Genomic DNA, 15,663 nt, shown 5'->3' with positions numbered 1-15,663 from the left:
CTGTGCTCTGTTGCCCTAGTAACAGCTGAGGATGCTCTGCTCACTATGACTACGCCTGCTCACTGTCCCACTGTACCTGTCTGCATAACGCTGTCATTCCTTATACTGCCACTCAAAACCACGGCTCCTCCCACCACCCGGAAGAGGCCCCGCCTCCGTTACATAATCCTCCAATCACATGAGTATACTGATGACATTGTGGTGGAGAGGTTTTTTTCTAAGTAAATGTTTTCTAAACCCAAGTGAAGAATATAAAACATGAATGAATAAAAACAGAATAACTGAGCTCAGGCAGCACGTGTCCGTCTGCAAGCTTTGACATTTTGGTCCATTCTGGTCTGTGCTGCCACTGATTTTAGCACATGAATGCTGCAAATGTTCGATACTGATTTATACACTAACGGTGAAAATGATTACGCAAAGAAGACCACGGCACTCCTATCAACCAATCAGGTTTTAGGGATAGGGAAAAGGATACAACTGAACTGAATTGAGCTAAATAATAATACTATGGTCTTTTTAGAGCTATATTACAGCAGAATTTGAATTTGTTTAGCCTAATATTTGATTAAAGACAGGGTAGGTGATTTGCTCCAGAAACATTTTTTGTTATGCTGGTTGAAAGTCTCTTCACATTCTGATAGCAATCACTAATTTAAGTGGTCTAAATGTATACTGTATATCGTCTGTGGAAGGCGTAGGACCATAAAATGTTCGTCCAATCATTGCATTTGGTCCGCCTATTAGCCTATAGGCGTTCCTATCAGTCTATGTATTTCCATACCTCCACGCAGTCACCTTTTACAGTTCCTCCTGAGCCAAAACAACAAGCCTATGATGCGTTCACGCAATTAATACTGTAATTTGGAAGAGATGGAAACCTGTGACGTTATACACTGAGCAGTTCATGACTCGAATTGATGAGTTTCAAAGCAACACTATCAACGCCGAAATGAGGCTGTAGCAGTCAGGTGGTACAGGTCAGAGCTCTTTAAGTTGTTTATGTTCATTATTATTGTAATGTTATGTGCTTTGAGACATGAGGTAGTTTAACGCCATCTCTCGTGGCGCTTTTGTTTGCTCCCTGCTGTGCGCTTCATGTGTTTTGAAGGAGGTGTGGCTTTGGAGATGCTCTGAAGGGAGGGTGGGATCTTATGCTTTCAAAGCTCTACGAAAATTGCCTACCCTACCTTTAAGTTTGCATCGTTGATTCTGTTATTTTCCTGTTTATGAAGGAATTATTTTCCTGTGAAGCTGTTCTGGCTGCGTCCGAAATCGCATACTATCTTGAGGTACTTATTTTGAATAAGAAATAACTTTACAACCACTAAAAAAGTACATTCTATATAGTGTGAGTATGTGTAGTATGAATGTAATCTGGACGTACAACATCGTACACATGTAAAAAGTGTCCATCGCATGCACACTTCAGAATCTCAAAGTAGTAGGACATCTGGGTACTTTTTGCCTACTCTTTTATGAGTACTGTAAATTCAGACATACTTTTTTGTCACCTCCTGTTTTTCGCCTACTATATAGTAGGGAAGTATGCAATTTTGGATGCAGCCAATCTGTATTGTATAAAGCACAATATAAATAAAAATTACTTGACTAAAATTTGGGTCTGTAAATCATTATTTTCAGCCAATATATTCCCTCAAATTCTTTCCAATTAAGTAAAGAAATTATCAATTCAGTGTTGGATCAAAGTAGCTTTTTCAGTGAAGGAAAAGTCAGTTGGCATCCGGAATCACCTTATATTGGTTTGGAGAACAACTTGTCACATTCTTGCAAAATAAAAGTAGTCTCACCCACATCCAGTGGGGAAAGCTTAAATCAAGACTAGTTAAACTTATAGGCTACTTCTAGAAAAAAAATCCCCAATGTTTCAAAGTGGAAATGAATGAATGAATGAATGTAACAAACAAATGAGTTTACAATTTTGGAAACAAGCATTCAGTCGCCCTTCTTGATGACAGGGCTTTTTGGGAGAAATGTTCAAAGAATGAATGTACCCCCACCTCTTCCTCCGCCCCGGCCGCCCACCCACAAACCACCACACAGAAATGGCTTTCCTTCAAATTTCAAGATCAGCTGCCAGTCAGACGTGCCTCGTGCATGCTTAAATTTAGCTCTTTCATTAAAAAGCAATAAAGTCCCAGCGAACAGTAATTACAGTTCTTGCAGCTCTATCTCCATACTGTCCGGTTCCCCGTTCCGTACGTAAATAAAACAACAACAAACATAACACAATCACCTAGAATTATCCATTTTAGGATCTGTCATCTTACAAATTGGAAACGATGAAGGAGTTGCCCTGGATTGACTTTTGGAAGCGTGGCGTTTTGCAGCTCAAGTCCTGCCAGCATGTCGCTTCAGGATCTAGAACGGAATCAAGCCATAATACAAGACAAAGCGAGAGTCCCGGTATAAGAGTAGGGCTTTATTCTACAGCCAAACCTTCAGACTAGAAACCACAGTCTAGCCATCGCTTGATTGATACATTCTTGTTAAGCTTTCAGAAGTATTGATTCGCTACAACAGAATCAACAGAGACAGGTATCAAATGCAATTCAAAGTACATCATTTTTGCTGACTTATAACCTCAACAACAAAAGGAACACACCACATCTATCTAATATCACCCAAGACATGAATCAGTAATGATGCTGCTGATCACACTACAGTAGGTCTCGAGAGAAAAGTGGGACAGTTTTGTTTGGCTTTGTAAAAAACTCTTAAGTCTCAGCTGAGCTTTTAGATATCTTTAACTATACAATAATGGTATTGCTCGTCTGTAGTTACTATGTTCTTATGCATTTACTAAGATATTCTAAGTGGTTTTTAGTGAGTTGCTAGGTTATTTACTAGCCCAAGTCAAACAAGCTCACCTTCAAGTCTAGATATGGCTTTTGGGTCCCTCCTTAATTGTAAGTCTATGGGATTTTTTTTATTGTTTTATCATCCACCAGGTTAAAATTAGCCTTAGGACTCGTTCTTGCTTTGAAAAAAAGTGAAACCCCGTTTTTATAACGGTGTGTCATGACTCATGCACGAGAAGCTACAAAAGACGCAAGACGCGGGCGCAACGGTTATACACGTCCGTCTAGCGCGTTTACATAGAAAAACATAGGAAAGTAGTGCATTGGAATGGAAAAACACGTTCTGTGTGAACGGCCCCTTAGAAATGACTACCCTTTTCAACAAACTGCACAATTTGAGGTATCATTCATGTCTGTAGGATTAATTTTTATAGGTAGGGCTGGTTTACCCAAAAAAGGACAATTCAAAGGACATCACTCACCCTCATGTTGGTTCAACCCTGTATTGTTTCCTTTCTTTTGCAGAACACAAAAGATGATATCTGAAAAATCCAGGACACCACTGACTAAAATAAATGGCCAAAAAACACAGAGAAAACAATCTTCTTTTGTGTTCAACGGAATAAAAGTCATACAGGTTTAAAATGACAAGAGGGTGAGTAAATGATGACAATTTTCATTTCTTTTTTGAAATATGGCCTTATGTACACCTTTCAAAAATGTGGGATCTGTAAAAGTTTTTAATGTTTTTGAAAGAAGTCCCTTATGGAAAAAAACTGTAATACTGTGATTTAAAACAGTAAGCAACTGTTTTCTATTTGAACATATTTTAATATATTCCTGTAATGGGAAAGCTGAATTTTAAGCACTCATTGTCACATGATCCTTCAGAAATCTTTCTAATATGCTGATTTGAAACATTTCTTATTATCATTGTTAAAACTACTGTGTCGCTGCTTATTTTTGTGGAAACCGTGATACACGGTTCTACGAGTGGCAAGTTGAAATTTACATTGTACAAAACACTTTCGATTAATTTAATGCTTTTTTACTGAGTAATAGTATTAGAAAATCTTAGTAGTGTATTAGCAACAGTACTGACACACGCTTGAGGAAACATTTTAGGAAACACAAAAATATAAACATTTATATGAAAGAATTCAAAGCCACGTGAGTTTAGTTTGTAACTCCTGTCACCAAGTTTCGGTGCTGCTGACATGTGCCATACAACCACGTGTCACTTCCTGTTCGCACTCTGAAAGTTCAACACGCTTGTCTTTCTTCAAATACCCACCAGCCTGATGATGCTGACAAATATAGCCTAAGATTTTAATAGCCAGACACTTTCCATTTTCCTACCCTCATTTTCAATCCCTCCCTTTCTCTATTCCTTCAAATGAACTGACCACCGTTTGCTTTCAGATGCTAACAGCATGTTATGTTGTACGTCCTGCATGTTTCAAGATACGTGCCAACCACGTGCTGCGGCCAGTAACCACAACAATCCCTCTGTCACCAGGGGTGAGGAACGTTATGCAACAAGAGGGACACCACGCCGAATAACACGCCGAATAAAAACCACTTCAGACAATGGGATGAAAAGGGAGTTTCTGCTCATAAAGCTGTTTTGGGCTTCATTTTATGTTGCTTATGAACATCTAGAGCCATGATATAGCCTACCAAGAAGAGTACAGCAAGGGATTACGATCCATGTGCATTATTCTACTGTGGTTTTCATGCTGAATCGTGAATCGAATTGATTCACCATTAACACTGAAGCTATACATTCATTGGTTGAATCCTCTGGGAAACTGTAAACACTGTGACGATATCAAAACATCACTCTGTTTGTTTGAGGATCTCGATCTGCCAACATCGAAAAAATTTGGACAGGACTATCTGTTCGTCACACCAATGGAAGACAAAAAATGTGTTCTGGAAACCTGTATGAAAACAGTCATTATTTTTGTAATTTCATTTGGTGATGCTGGTGCCATATAGCGCTATTGCCAAAATGTATTCTTTTGTTTCCCTGTGCAGCAAACATGAAAACAATACAATTAGATTCCCTGCAAACCGCGCGTATTGTTTTAACATAAAATGTTAAAGCAAAATGTTTTTGAATCTGCAGAATTGGCATCATCGGGCGGAACTGTTTGTCAAAAACCAGTAAGAATGATTTAACATTTACTAGACTAATAGTTTTTAAACAGTGTTAAAGAGATTGCAGTGGTAAATGAAGTGTTTTGTTGCTTGTTTGGAACAGGTCTCCTGCTCTTGTTGTGGACCGTTTGCTGTTAAAAGACGAGGTCACTGATGCACAAACATAATTATGGGCCATGTGCATCATTCTACTGTGGTTTCTACTGAGAAAAACAGAGGAAAACCAATTATTCTCTGAGATGAAACATCTGCCTGTTCAAAATAAGGCCCTTGATGTCATACCTAAATAACAGTTGCCAACGATCACTCTGGACAAATACCTACAAAACGGCTATTATCTACTCCCATGCACACGAGATTTGACTATTCATAACCGCTATAGATAGCATCACGATAGCTGTTTTCACCATTAAATACATGATTGTGTCATAAGTATTAGATTGTGTCTATATTTAGCTTTGTTTGTTGTTTACTCAGTGTCGGGAGAGCTACAGTTTAGATTTTTGACAATGAAGCTACCCATATAAACAATACAGTGAATACACTGAAGCAACTTAAGGGCTCAATAACTATAAGAATATGATGGCAAAGCAATGAATGTAAAATGCAGCACAGTCAGGGACTCGAACAAATTGATGCACAAGAAAAAAAAGGCTTGTTACTGGAAAAGTACCAATGCATGTACTTCTACTATCGTTTACTGTAGTAAACAGAAGCTGGTGGCAACCGTGTTGATACTGATAATGTAGCCTAAATCGACACAGTGAGAAAGAACGTCATCAGTGTAGGATTCCTCTCGTTTGATTGACAGGCTGACATCACTACCTGTAAGGGACTTTGGAACAGACTCAATGTCTATTTGCATATTATCACAGTGTTCAGGCAGCATTTCACTATCTATAATAGAAAAAGACAAGGAAATCATTTAATATTCCTATTTCAAGGAAACTTAAACAAGGAAGAAGTAAATCGTAAGATGCTTGATTAGGAAAACACTTCTAACATTGCACAACATTGCATATCTGAGATCATTCTGCCAAATAAATATTGTTAAGTGATTCCACATTGCTAAAAACTAAGATTCTTACAGCTTGATCTGGAAAAAAAGAGAGATATGGGATTACTGTACAAAGCAAACAGCCAAACCTTTGTGAAAAAGAAGTAATCTCACTTCTTTTTCACAAGGGTTTGGCTGTTTGCATTGTATTGAATGAGCAAACTTGCTCTATTACTATATTAATATTAATAAAATAAAAGTCCACTTAAGTGTACTTAGAGTAAGTTCGTGACTTTTTAAAAGTATAAAAGTCTACTTTTGTAACAATAAAATATAATTAGAAAAAACTTTGTAGTAATGTCAAATTAAGTACATTTTAAATAATGTTTTAATAATCTTTTGCTGTGCATTGAAATGCACTTATTTTGATGTAAAGCACATGTACATGATTTTAACTGTAGAACTGAACTGAAGTAAATTAATTTAAGTAAAAAAAAAAAAAGTAAGTCAAAAAGCTCTCAATTTCAACTAGGCCTAATTGTATTTCATTTTCATTTAATAGCAAATACCATGCAATTAAGTGTCCGAACTAGGGCTGTCACTTTACGTTCGAAAATCGATTGCACAATCGATCGGACCAACCAACGCAAGTTTCGAAAACGAAAATAGGGAATCGAATTTAACGGTCTTTTCTCGGAGCGCGTCCAGCTCGTCATGTTATGCCCGCAGCGAACGCGCGTCATTTGCAACTGCAGGCTCTGACAAACACGCATAACAGCAATGATCCTTCTGCATAATGTGTCTCTTTTTACTACAAAACTGTGTGAAATTTGTTTGACATTTCTAATCGTAAACACAGCCATGTTGAAGACTAAGGTAATGTTTTTCATATATGCTGCTATGGCAGTCCACTCTGCTTATTGCTTTTCGAGAATGTTGCACTAGTCATTGTGCGCGAAACTTCACGCCAATAAATCATCAGAAATATTGCTGACTTGTGCGTGTCAGGCGCGGCGCGCCCTCTTTACGTTCGTTCTAATGCCAGTTAGTTGTCCGTGGATTTGCCCATATTTGGCATTTTATTTTTCAATTTTCGATTTTACAATCGATTCAATGAACACTTATGTCTCAAAAATCGAACAGGATTTTTTCACAAAAGTGACAGCCCTAGTCCGAACACAATACGTTCAGTATAATTTTTTCAAGTACTATTATTTTCCTAATCTTTTTAAAAGATTTTATCTACTCTTTTTAAAACTGTGCTTAGTTTACTTATCTTTCACAAGGGAACGCCTGCTGGAAAACAAGAAAAAGGAGAAACCTGAAGGGAGACAAGCTTATTTCACCAGTTTTGAAATTAAATAGCATTGAAACACTTCCTTAATGAAAGTGTGGAACATTTCCTGTCCCTAAAAGAGGAATTCCACCTCATCAGTCCTGTAAAACAGGAATGTTAAATGCACCCATATACCAAAGAAGAGACAATTCTTATGGAATATATTTACATATTATATTCGTTAACAAAAGAAGCACATGTGCAGTGTGTCTTAGTTAACTCTTCCAATGATGCCAAATGTCTAGAATAAGGAAGGTCACAACCTTTGCCTTAAGATGGGTCGGTCACCCAACTCTGCTGGCTGCGTCTTGTTCTCTGAATCTGTAATTAGCCTCTGCTGCAGGAATGTCACATTACCCACGCTGCCCAGAGCTAATTAATGGATGCCGGCCTTTCGGAGGGTGCAGGCCAGGGTCATGTGGCCCAGCATCGGATGGGGGGGGGGGTACTTCCATTCACATGTCCGCCTGTGCCCTATAATGACACTCTGAAAAGGTCCAAATGTGGCCCCGGCACCAAGTGCTGTATCATCACATCCTGAATAGCAACACTTTCCCTTTGTGTTGGTCTTTGTGGCCACAGCTAGTGTAAAAGCTAACATTCCTGTAGCTCAACATGGTGCAAGTGATGCCAAGATCCTAGGTTTAATTCCCAGAGAACACACATGATAAAATATACACCTTAAACATCACTCACATCGGTGTGCTAGCTATGACTGATTCATGAATTGTTCTTTTAAAAGTCAAATATTTTTAATGAATGGGTTGAACTGGTTCACTAAACCAGTCTAAACGATTCATTCATGAATCTGACTAATTCGGTGAGAGTTCTTGAGTCAACAACCCCCTGGCCTGACTCATTGAATCTAGAATGATTTGTTCACAAATCAGACTGAATCGCTATGAGCAGATCTCAAATCAAAAACCCACTGACTCATTGAACCAAAAATGATTCATTCACAAGTCAGACTGGGTGCTTCTACTCAAATTGATGCGTCCTCGTTTCCTTGTTCCTCCGTCTTCCAGCCTGTGAGCCGGAAACCGATCGTACACAGCCATCTTGAAGGCCATCTCAATTCTCTAACTGCACCGCGAGGAGGCGAGGAATTAGGAGTGAGGAAGTCATGAGCGAGAATAGGGGGTGGAGCTAAGAGGAAATGAGGATACACAAAAAAGAAATGAGAAGCACCCACTGAATCCCTCAAGCAGTTCTTAAGCCAACAACTCACTGACTTATTGAGCCAAGAATGATTCATTCACAAATCCGACTGAATAATTCAGAGCAGTGCTGCGTTTAATTCCCCTTTTAGACATACACTCGCAAACTTCCCTTAACATCCCCCGGGGGAATCTCCGCTTCCATTTTGAAGTGCGTTCAACTTCGTCTAGTGGGGGAGTGAGGTTTATTTGGACAGACCCTCGAGCCCTCGATTTTGACTGAGGGAGCTGTACTCAATACACTTCAGGCAGATCCATAGACCACAATGCAACACGATTGTGACATCACAGGTCAGAGGACACTCTTCCACCAGAACTAGACTCGTGTACGGCCGTTACCAGAAGCCAGTGATTATAGTTTATAAATGTATAAATATGGATATTTTTCTTACAAAATGGCATCGCTTCACTTCAGAAGGTCTTTATTAACCCCCTGGAGCTGTATGGATTACTTTTATGATGGATGGTTGCACTTTTTTGGGCTTCAAAATCTATTCACTCCCATTATAAAGCCTGGAAGAGCCAGGATATTTTTTTGATATAACTCCGATTGTGTTCGGCACACCTAGGATGGCTTGAGGGTCAGCAAATTATGGGATAATTTTCATTTTTGGGTGAACTAGCCAAACCTTTTCATTTACCCCCACCCCACACACATCTATTGTATGATAATGGATGTATTTTGACATTTAACTGCATAATACTTAGGCTATAGCTACCTTAAGCTTACTTTTTTTGTTTTGTTTGAGCTATTTTAACTGAAAGCAACTTGCAGTGGAATATCTTAAAATATGTCAGTGCCATTGTTTTGTCTCAAGATACACACCAGTAATATTCTTTTTTCTTTTTCTAAGGCACACTTAAATGCCCTAATTGAACTAAGGCCTAAACCTGGCTTAATCTAAGCCCTGTCTGTGAAACCGAACCACAGTTTCTTGTATTGTAATTTTTGTGTAATTTTCTCCAACAGCCTAATCATATACAGGCCTATAGAATGGAGTGTAAAACAAATTCATGAGAAAAAAAACAGTAAATAATGAATCAGCTCCATAGCGGATTGCCAGTTATCAAGGGCTTAGGCTAGGTGTTCCATTTAAACCTAGCCTATTTCAAGAGTTACGCAAGTAGTGGGCACTCGTAAGCAGTGACGTACATTCGAGTGAACGAGACGGAGGCAAGTTAGCAAGGGAAGGCCATGAAAAAAACTGACTTAGACACAACCCACTAGGCTAACTCACTGAACCAAGAATGCTTTGTTCACAAACCTGACTGAATCACTTATCGAGCAGTTCTTGAATCAAAAACTCACTGGCTCATTGAACCAAGATTTATTAATTCACAAGTCAGACTGAACTGCTCAAAGGGTTTCTTGAGTCAACAACTCACTGAAGCAAAAATGTTTTAAAAACCTTTTCAGCCAAGAGATGCAAATGAATTTTTAGTACTCTTTAAGGTAAATGCAAATTATATATAGCCTAGATTCTGAACGAATTCATGTAATTTATGAGCGACATCAAACTGAAGCGGTACACATGATATTACCAAAAACCCTCTTATTGATACAATTAAAAACATAATAAATGGTAATATGTACCTACACAAGAGTTTTGGAACGCTTTAGAGCCTGTAAAAGCCATTAAAGAACATTAATTTTACCATTAATTAAATTAAATGTCTCCTGTACGTAACATAGAGATTATTCTCTTCAATGTTTACGCATATTACTCAATGTATCACAGTAGTAGTGCTCGCAAAGTCAGCAGAACCCACGGGGACACAGTAAATCCCTGCTGATCTGAGGTTCAGAGCGGTCGGTGCGCCAGCAGCGCCCAAACCACATAGAGGTCAACGCGGACACGCCAGCCAACGCAGGTAGATGTCTGCACGCCAGGGAGGGAAAAGTATACAGTAAATTTGGTTCGTTTCTGGTGAAACGATCCACCAACAAAAATAATGAAGCTTTAATTAAGCCATTGATTCCTGCATCCAGCCATGGAGGGTTTGGGTTCTTCCCAGACGTTTGCTTCATAATTTCAGAGGAGCGTGCCCAATGTCAAAGCTGCCAACCAAACTCCCACTTCAAAACTCTTAATTGGTGATGTCGTTCCAGTACGGGTCAAGAAAGGAGCATAGGCAATTACAGATAACTGTCCAAGCAAGGTTCTTGTTTGGACTGCAGAGTCACACTAACAGAATCAGGATGGTCAAATGAACTCTATCAAAACAAAAGTATGCAAAAATGCACGGACAGCTATGCAAACACATGAACATAAATCGTGTTAATCTGGAAACATTCTGGCACTGAATCACAGTTGCATATGCCAAATTGATCACACATCCCCGATCATGATTTTTCATGGCCGATTCCGTTTTTTTTTTTAAACAAGAAAATTGGCCGATTTTTTTCTTCGTTTTTAAAGCAAATTTAATGTTTATTTGCTCTATTAAGGACACCTGCCATTAAACAAAATCCACCCCCGGTTTCACAGACAAGGCTTAGGCTAAGCCTAGTCCCAGGCTAGCTGTTTAAAATGAACGCAACTTGCACTGGCATATCTAAAAACATGTCAGTGCCATTGTTTTGTCAAAATATCTACCCAGATATGCAAACCAGTAATGTTTTTGTGAAAATAATTGAATAGGCCTATATGAATGTGAATAAAAGCCTAAATTAAATTTGTTCGTCATATAAAGTGATCGTGTCTCTTCAGATAATTTGGACTAAACCACTCAATTCACATGGATTAGTTTCACAATCTCTTTATGAACTTTGTGAAGCGACAAAGTTGTAGTTGCGTAGCTGTCAATGGAGAGACAGAAATCGCTCAGATTTGATTAAAAATATCTTCATTTGTGTTCCGAAGATAAACGAAAGTCTTACATGTTTGAAATGACATGAGTGTAGGCTAATTAATGACAAAATGTTCATTTTTGGTTGAACTAACCCTTTAAGGCTGAAATGTAAGATCAGATGTGCCAAATATATTAGGCTACAATGTCAGAGTGGGTCTGTTGGCCTGTCCCATTAAAACACCGGCTGTATTAGAGCCATGCATTTAATCACACTGCTTTATGAGCCTTAAAGTTACTAAAGCATTTGCGTGTCTCATAAAGCAGGCAATGCTGAACACGGCAATACTAGTGCATTTAGTTCAAACGTGAGAATAAAATGTTCGTAAGAGTGTTTGAGGAAAAAAGATGTAGAACTACAAAGAGATTTCAATTACATCCAGGCTCTGTGCCAATGCTGCGATTCACTTTAATATTCATGGAGGGTTTACAAAAGATGTTAATTATAACGACAAGGGTGGCGCCTTGTAACTTAAACGTTTTTTTTTTTTAAATGGGATTTTTTGGGATATATCCAACATGTTCCTATAGGCTGACACATGGGTTGTGCAATGTTTTATAACCCAGCATTTTTGTTTATAGTGCAGACTATAAATTATGCATGCAGCACAAACATGTGTTTCCAGCTGGTATAAACCGCAGCTGGTGCAGTGTGTGCCAAAGTATGTTGCCAGAAGAGGTGTGTGTGTGTGTGTGTAGCTGCCCAGTGGGCGACACATTATGATGAGATGTATTTAAACATGCTCGCCGCTTTGTTTCAGTTAACCAAGTTCACTAGAAAAGAGCTGAACAATTTGTGATCCCTGAATGATTTAAACAGCTGAAGTGGATGACACTATCACAGGAGGTAAATTATGGCAATAAATTATTTTGTTATGCTTCGTTTCATAAAACAAATAAATGCTGTTCCTCTTTCTACTCTCATACATCAGATTCTATGGACATTGTAGCAGGTATGAGATGTTTAAAGACCACCATAAATACTGAAGGTAAGTTCACAACATACAGTAAAACACAATGTTCCTGGCTGCAATGTCGGAATGTCGTTTTGGTGCATAATATTAAATTGCTTTCATTTGTTTTCAAACGATAGTTTACGCATTTGCACTTATAATCACATATAAATACGTTCACATAAGGAATTTTATTACAAATATTAATTATAATATTTAACAGATCAGTACTTACAACAATATAACTTACCATGGTAACTAGTTCGACTAAAATACCTAGTGACTAACGTACAGTACAGCTAATGCTAGTGCTGCTGCTGTAAAACCACACTAAATGATCAGATCTGTTAAGTATTATAAAGCTTAATGTTAGAACTGATGTTAGGCTAACGTTACTGATGAAAGTTATTAAAAAGTGTTACCAAGTCTTAGCGTTGTAGACATTTTTAAATCATATTTAGTGCGTCTGACAACGAGTAATTCAGATAATAATAAAAAGTAATAACCCGTTTGAAGCACTTTTACAGTTAACAGTTAATATTTAAATAGAAAGACACTGTTTTGCAGCCCTTGAAGTGAACGAGCGCAGTAAGAGCATCACGAAACACTAGCAAACTGAACACAACACATTCTATTGTCTTCAATGCGGAACGAGATATCAGCTAAACTTGTCATATCTTAAACTCTAAAAACACCGACATACTGTAGCACAGCTCAGTACAGTATATCACTCATCTGAGTATGAAGTAGGCTATACAATACAGGACACACAACCGAATTCATAAGTTAGCCTTCTAAAAATACCCCGGCAGAAATGCCGCATCCGCACTGCAACTGTCCCCATCCGTTAATAAACTATTATACGCACAGTGAATAAAGTTTGTATCTTACCTGTTTTACTGAATTCATAAGTGTCCTATAATCATCGTATGCAGAATGTGTAATCTATAATTACACAAAGAGAGAGAAAGAAAGAGAGAGAGAGAGACAGAACCGCAGAGATGAGAAGAGGGATCCAACATTTGAACCAAGTGACGGAGAAGAACGGAGAGAAACACGTCACACACTGTCTTTGTGTAATATGATCTGCACCTCCCTCTCCCTCTCCCTCCCTCTCTCTCTACTCACCTGCGAATGTATTTTGAACAAAGTTCAATTAATTTAAAAGGATAGCCTATTAACCTTGCTACAGTGGCCATTTCATTAGAATATCGAACCATGTATCGAATAAATGTTGATAACGAAATTACATTCATTTAGCATGTTTCCTCAAGTAAAATATTGAAGGAAAGAAGGGGAACATTTTTCTCTTTTTGTGACATTTGTGACAAAAAGCAAACATATCTCCTTATATTTCATCTAAATATTGTACATAAACTCTGCTCTTTTGGTTTTGCATGTTTCTGTGTCTCCAGCAATGTGTGTGCTCATGGAACGCACTCATGCTGTAGGGCAATTTAATAGAATCTCACATTATTAGTTTGTCATTCCAGATGAGTCCCTCTGCTGTACAATGAACCATAAGAAGAAGAAAAAACAGGCATTGGAAATTTTGTTTACTAGCAATTTTATTTAGCAATCTGAATCAAATGTAGAAGCAGCGACCCAATCATGCCACCAAAGTGTTATGTGAGCAGCCACCCAATGAAGTGGATATTAATAACCCTTAAATGCAAGAATGTTTCACCAATCATTATTACATATTCGGGTCTTTAGAGACCCGGACCAATAATGGATCTCTACCTGTCGCAATAGGCCTCATATAAATCTCCTGATATTAGAGTAGGCCTACAGAAGAATAAAATAAAGCACATTTTGATACCTTTTGGAAGGGTTCAGTTTGAACAGATGTTTTATACCATCATCACTGTTCTCAGAGTTCATTTCCCAGTACATTCAGCATCCGGCTCATATTAGCAATCTCAAACATATTCTCAAAACTATAATTTTCAACATCTTCAAAATCAGTATTTTGATCGCTGACAGCTTCTTCACCAGATCCACCATCAAGTGACAGTGAGACTAGATTGCGTTGCTCTGCAGTAAATCGCTGAGCCATTTCAAGTTTTGCAGCTGATACTTCCTATTATTTTGTTTTCTGACTGCGGTAAGTATGAGTGAAATTTCACTTCATCATTGTGTAACAGACATAGCCACCTTGTGGAAAAAAACGTGAATTACACTTATTCAGTCATCAAAGATTCAATTATTTTTGTGCACTGTTACACACCTCGGGTCATTAGCGACCCTATTCAATTTTTTACAAAAATAATAATGGGAAAACAGGCATTTTATTTATTTATTTTTTTTACAAATAATTGTATTCTTTTTTCTTGTTATATAGTTAATAATTAATTGATTGAGGAATACCTAGAATTAATAGAAAAAAATTAATGGGGAGGAGGGTAGAGAATGACATCACGGGACACCACTGAAGACCTGAGGTATGCATTTACGATTTTAACACTAATGTATGGAATGAATGTATAAAGTACACCTGCCTTTAAAGTGTAACTGCACATTTGATTAAATTGACACAATTAGCTTTCAGGTTCAAACACCATAACCAGTTAAAACAAACAGCAAAAGTATGTTATATTTGATATTTTTCAGCTTCTATTCAATAATAATCAAACATAACTGGTACCACTTTATATCGATGGTCCACTTTAGACACTCTATAAGTAACTTTGCAACAACATGTCAACTCATTAAAGTATTAGACTACCTGCGTAATACTAACACTGATGGACCCACAACAGACATTTTACAGACTTTGCGTGTCAGCTTATTCTATTAAGCCTATAACTTAACAGTCTACTAATGCTCTAATTAGAGTTAGTTGACATGTATTTGCAAGGTTACTTATGGTTAGTAGCAGAATGTCTAAAGCAAACTATCGAAATAAAGCGTTACTGTAATTCTTAACTACTTCAAATGCAAAACACAGTTCAGATTTTTGAAAAACATGAAAAACATCAAAGCAGACAATGTGAACTATTCAAAAGAACGGTCGGCCTGTTTAATTGAATAAACAAGATGGCAAAGACAGTGAATCTGTTCAGTACAATAACCCTAAAAATATAACTGGATAAAAGCATCAGGGTTTTTGTGTGTGTGTGTGTGTGTGCGTGCATGTTTTCATTATCTTACACAGTCCCATAATTGTCTATACGGCCCTAACTGTGGTGTTCCTCCTCGCTGGTAAATAAAGTGCATGATTGTTCAACTCTTTTGTGTGCATTTACTTTAATTGATGCTTCTGTAGAAACCTTAAAAATGCTCTAAATCTTTAATTAAATGTTTCTTCACTGTTACTCTGTAA

The 15,663-nt window shown here is 37.8% G+C and overlaps 1 protein-coding gene across 1 annotated transcript in view; it reads right to left on the bottom strand.

Annotated features, from left to right (window-relative positions):
* Positions 1–13,377, bottom strand: part of relt (RELT TNF receptor) — a 33,459-nt gene extending 20,082 nt beyond the window's left edge. The window contains exon 1 of the mRNA XM_081373260.1: positions 13,230–13,377. The gene's annotated coding sequence lies outside the window, so the exon portion shown is untranslated. The remainder of the gene's footprint in view (positions 1–13,229) is intronic.
* Between the last annotated feature and the right edge of the window lie 2,286 nt (positions 13,378–15,663).

The sequence above is a fragment of the Scardinius erythrophthalmus genome (assembly GCF_964197995.2).
Source record: "Scardinius erythrophthalmus genome assembly, chromosome: 8".
NCBI lineage: Eukaryota > Metazoa > Chordata > Actinopteri > Cypriniformes > Leuciscidae > Scardinius > Scardinius erythrophthalmus.
Note: the sequence above shows the minus strand (reverse complement) of the source record. Positions and strands in the feature narration are given on the sequence as shown.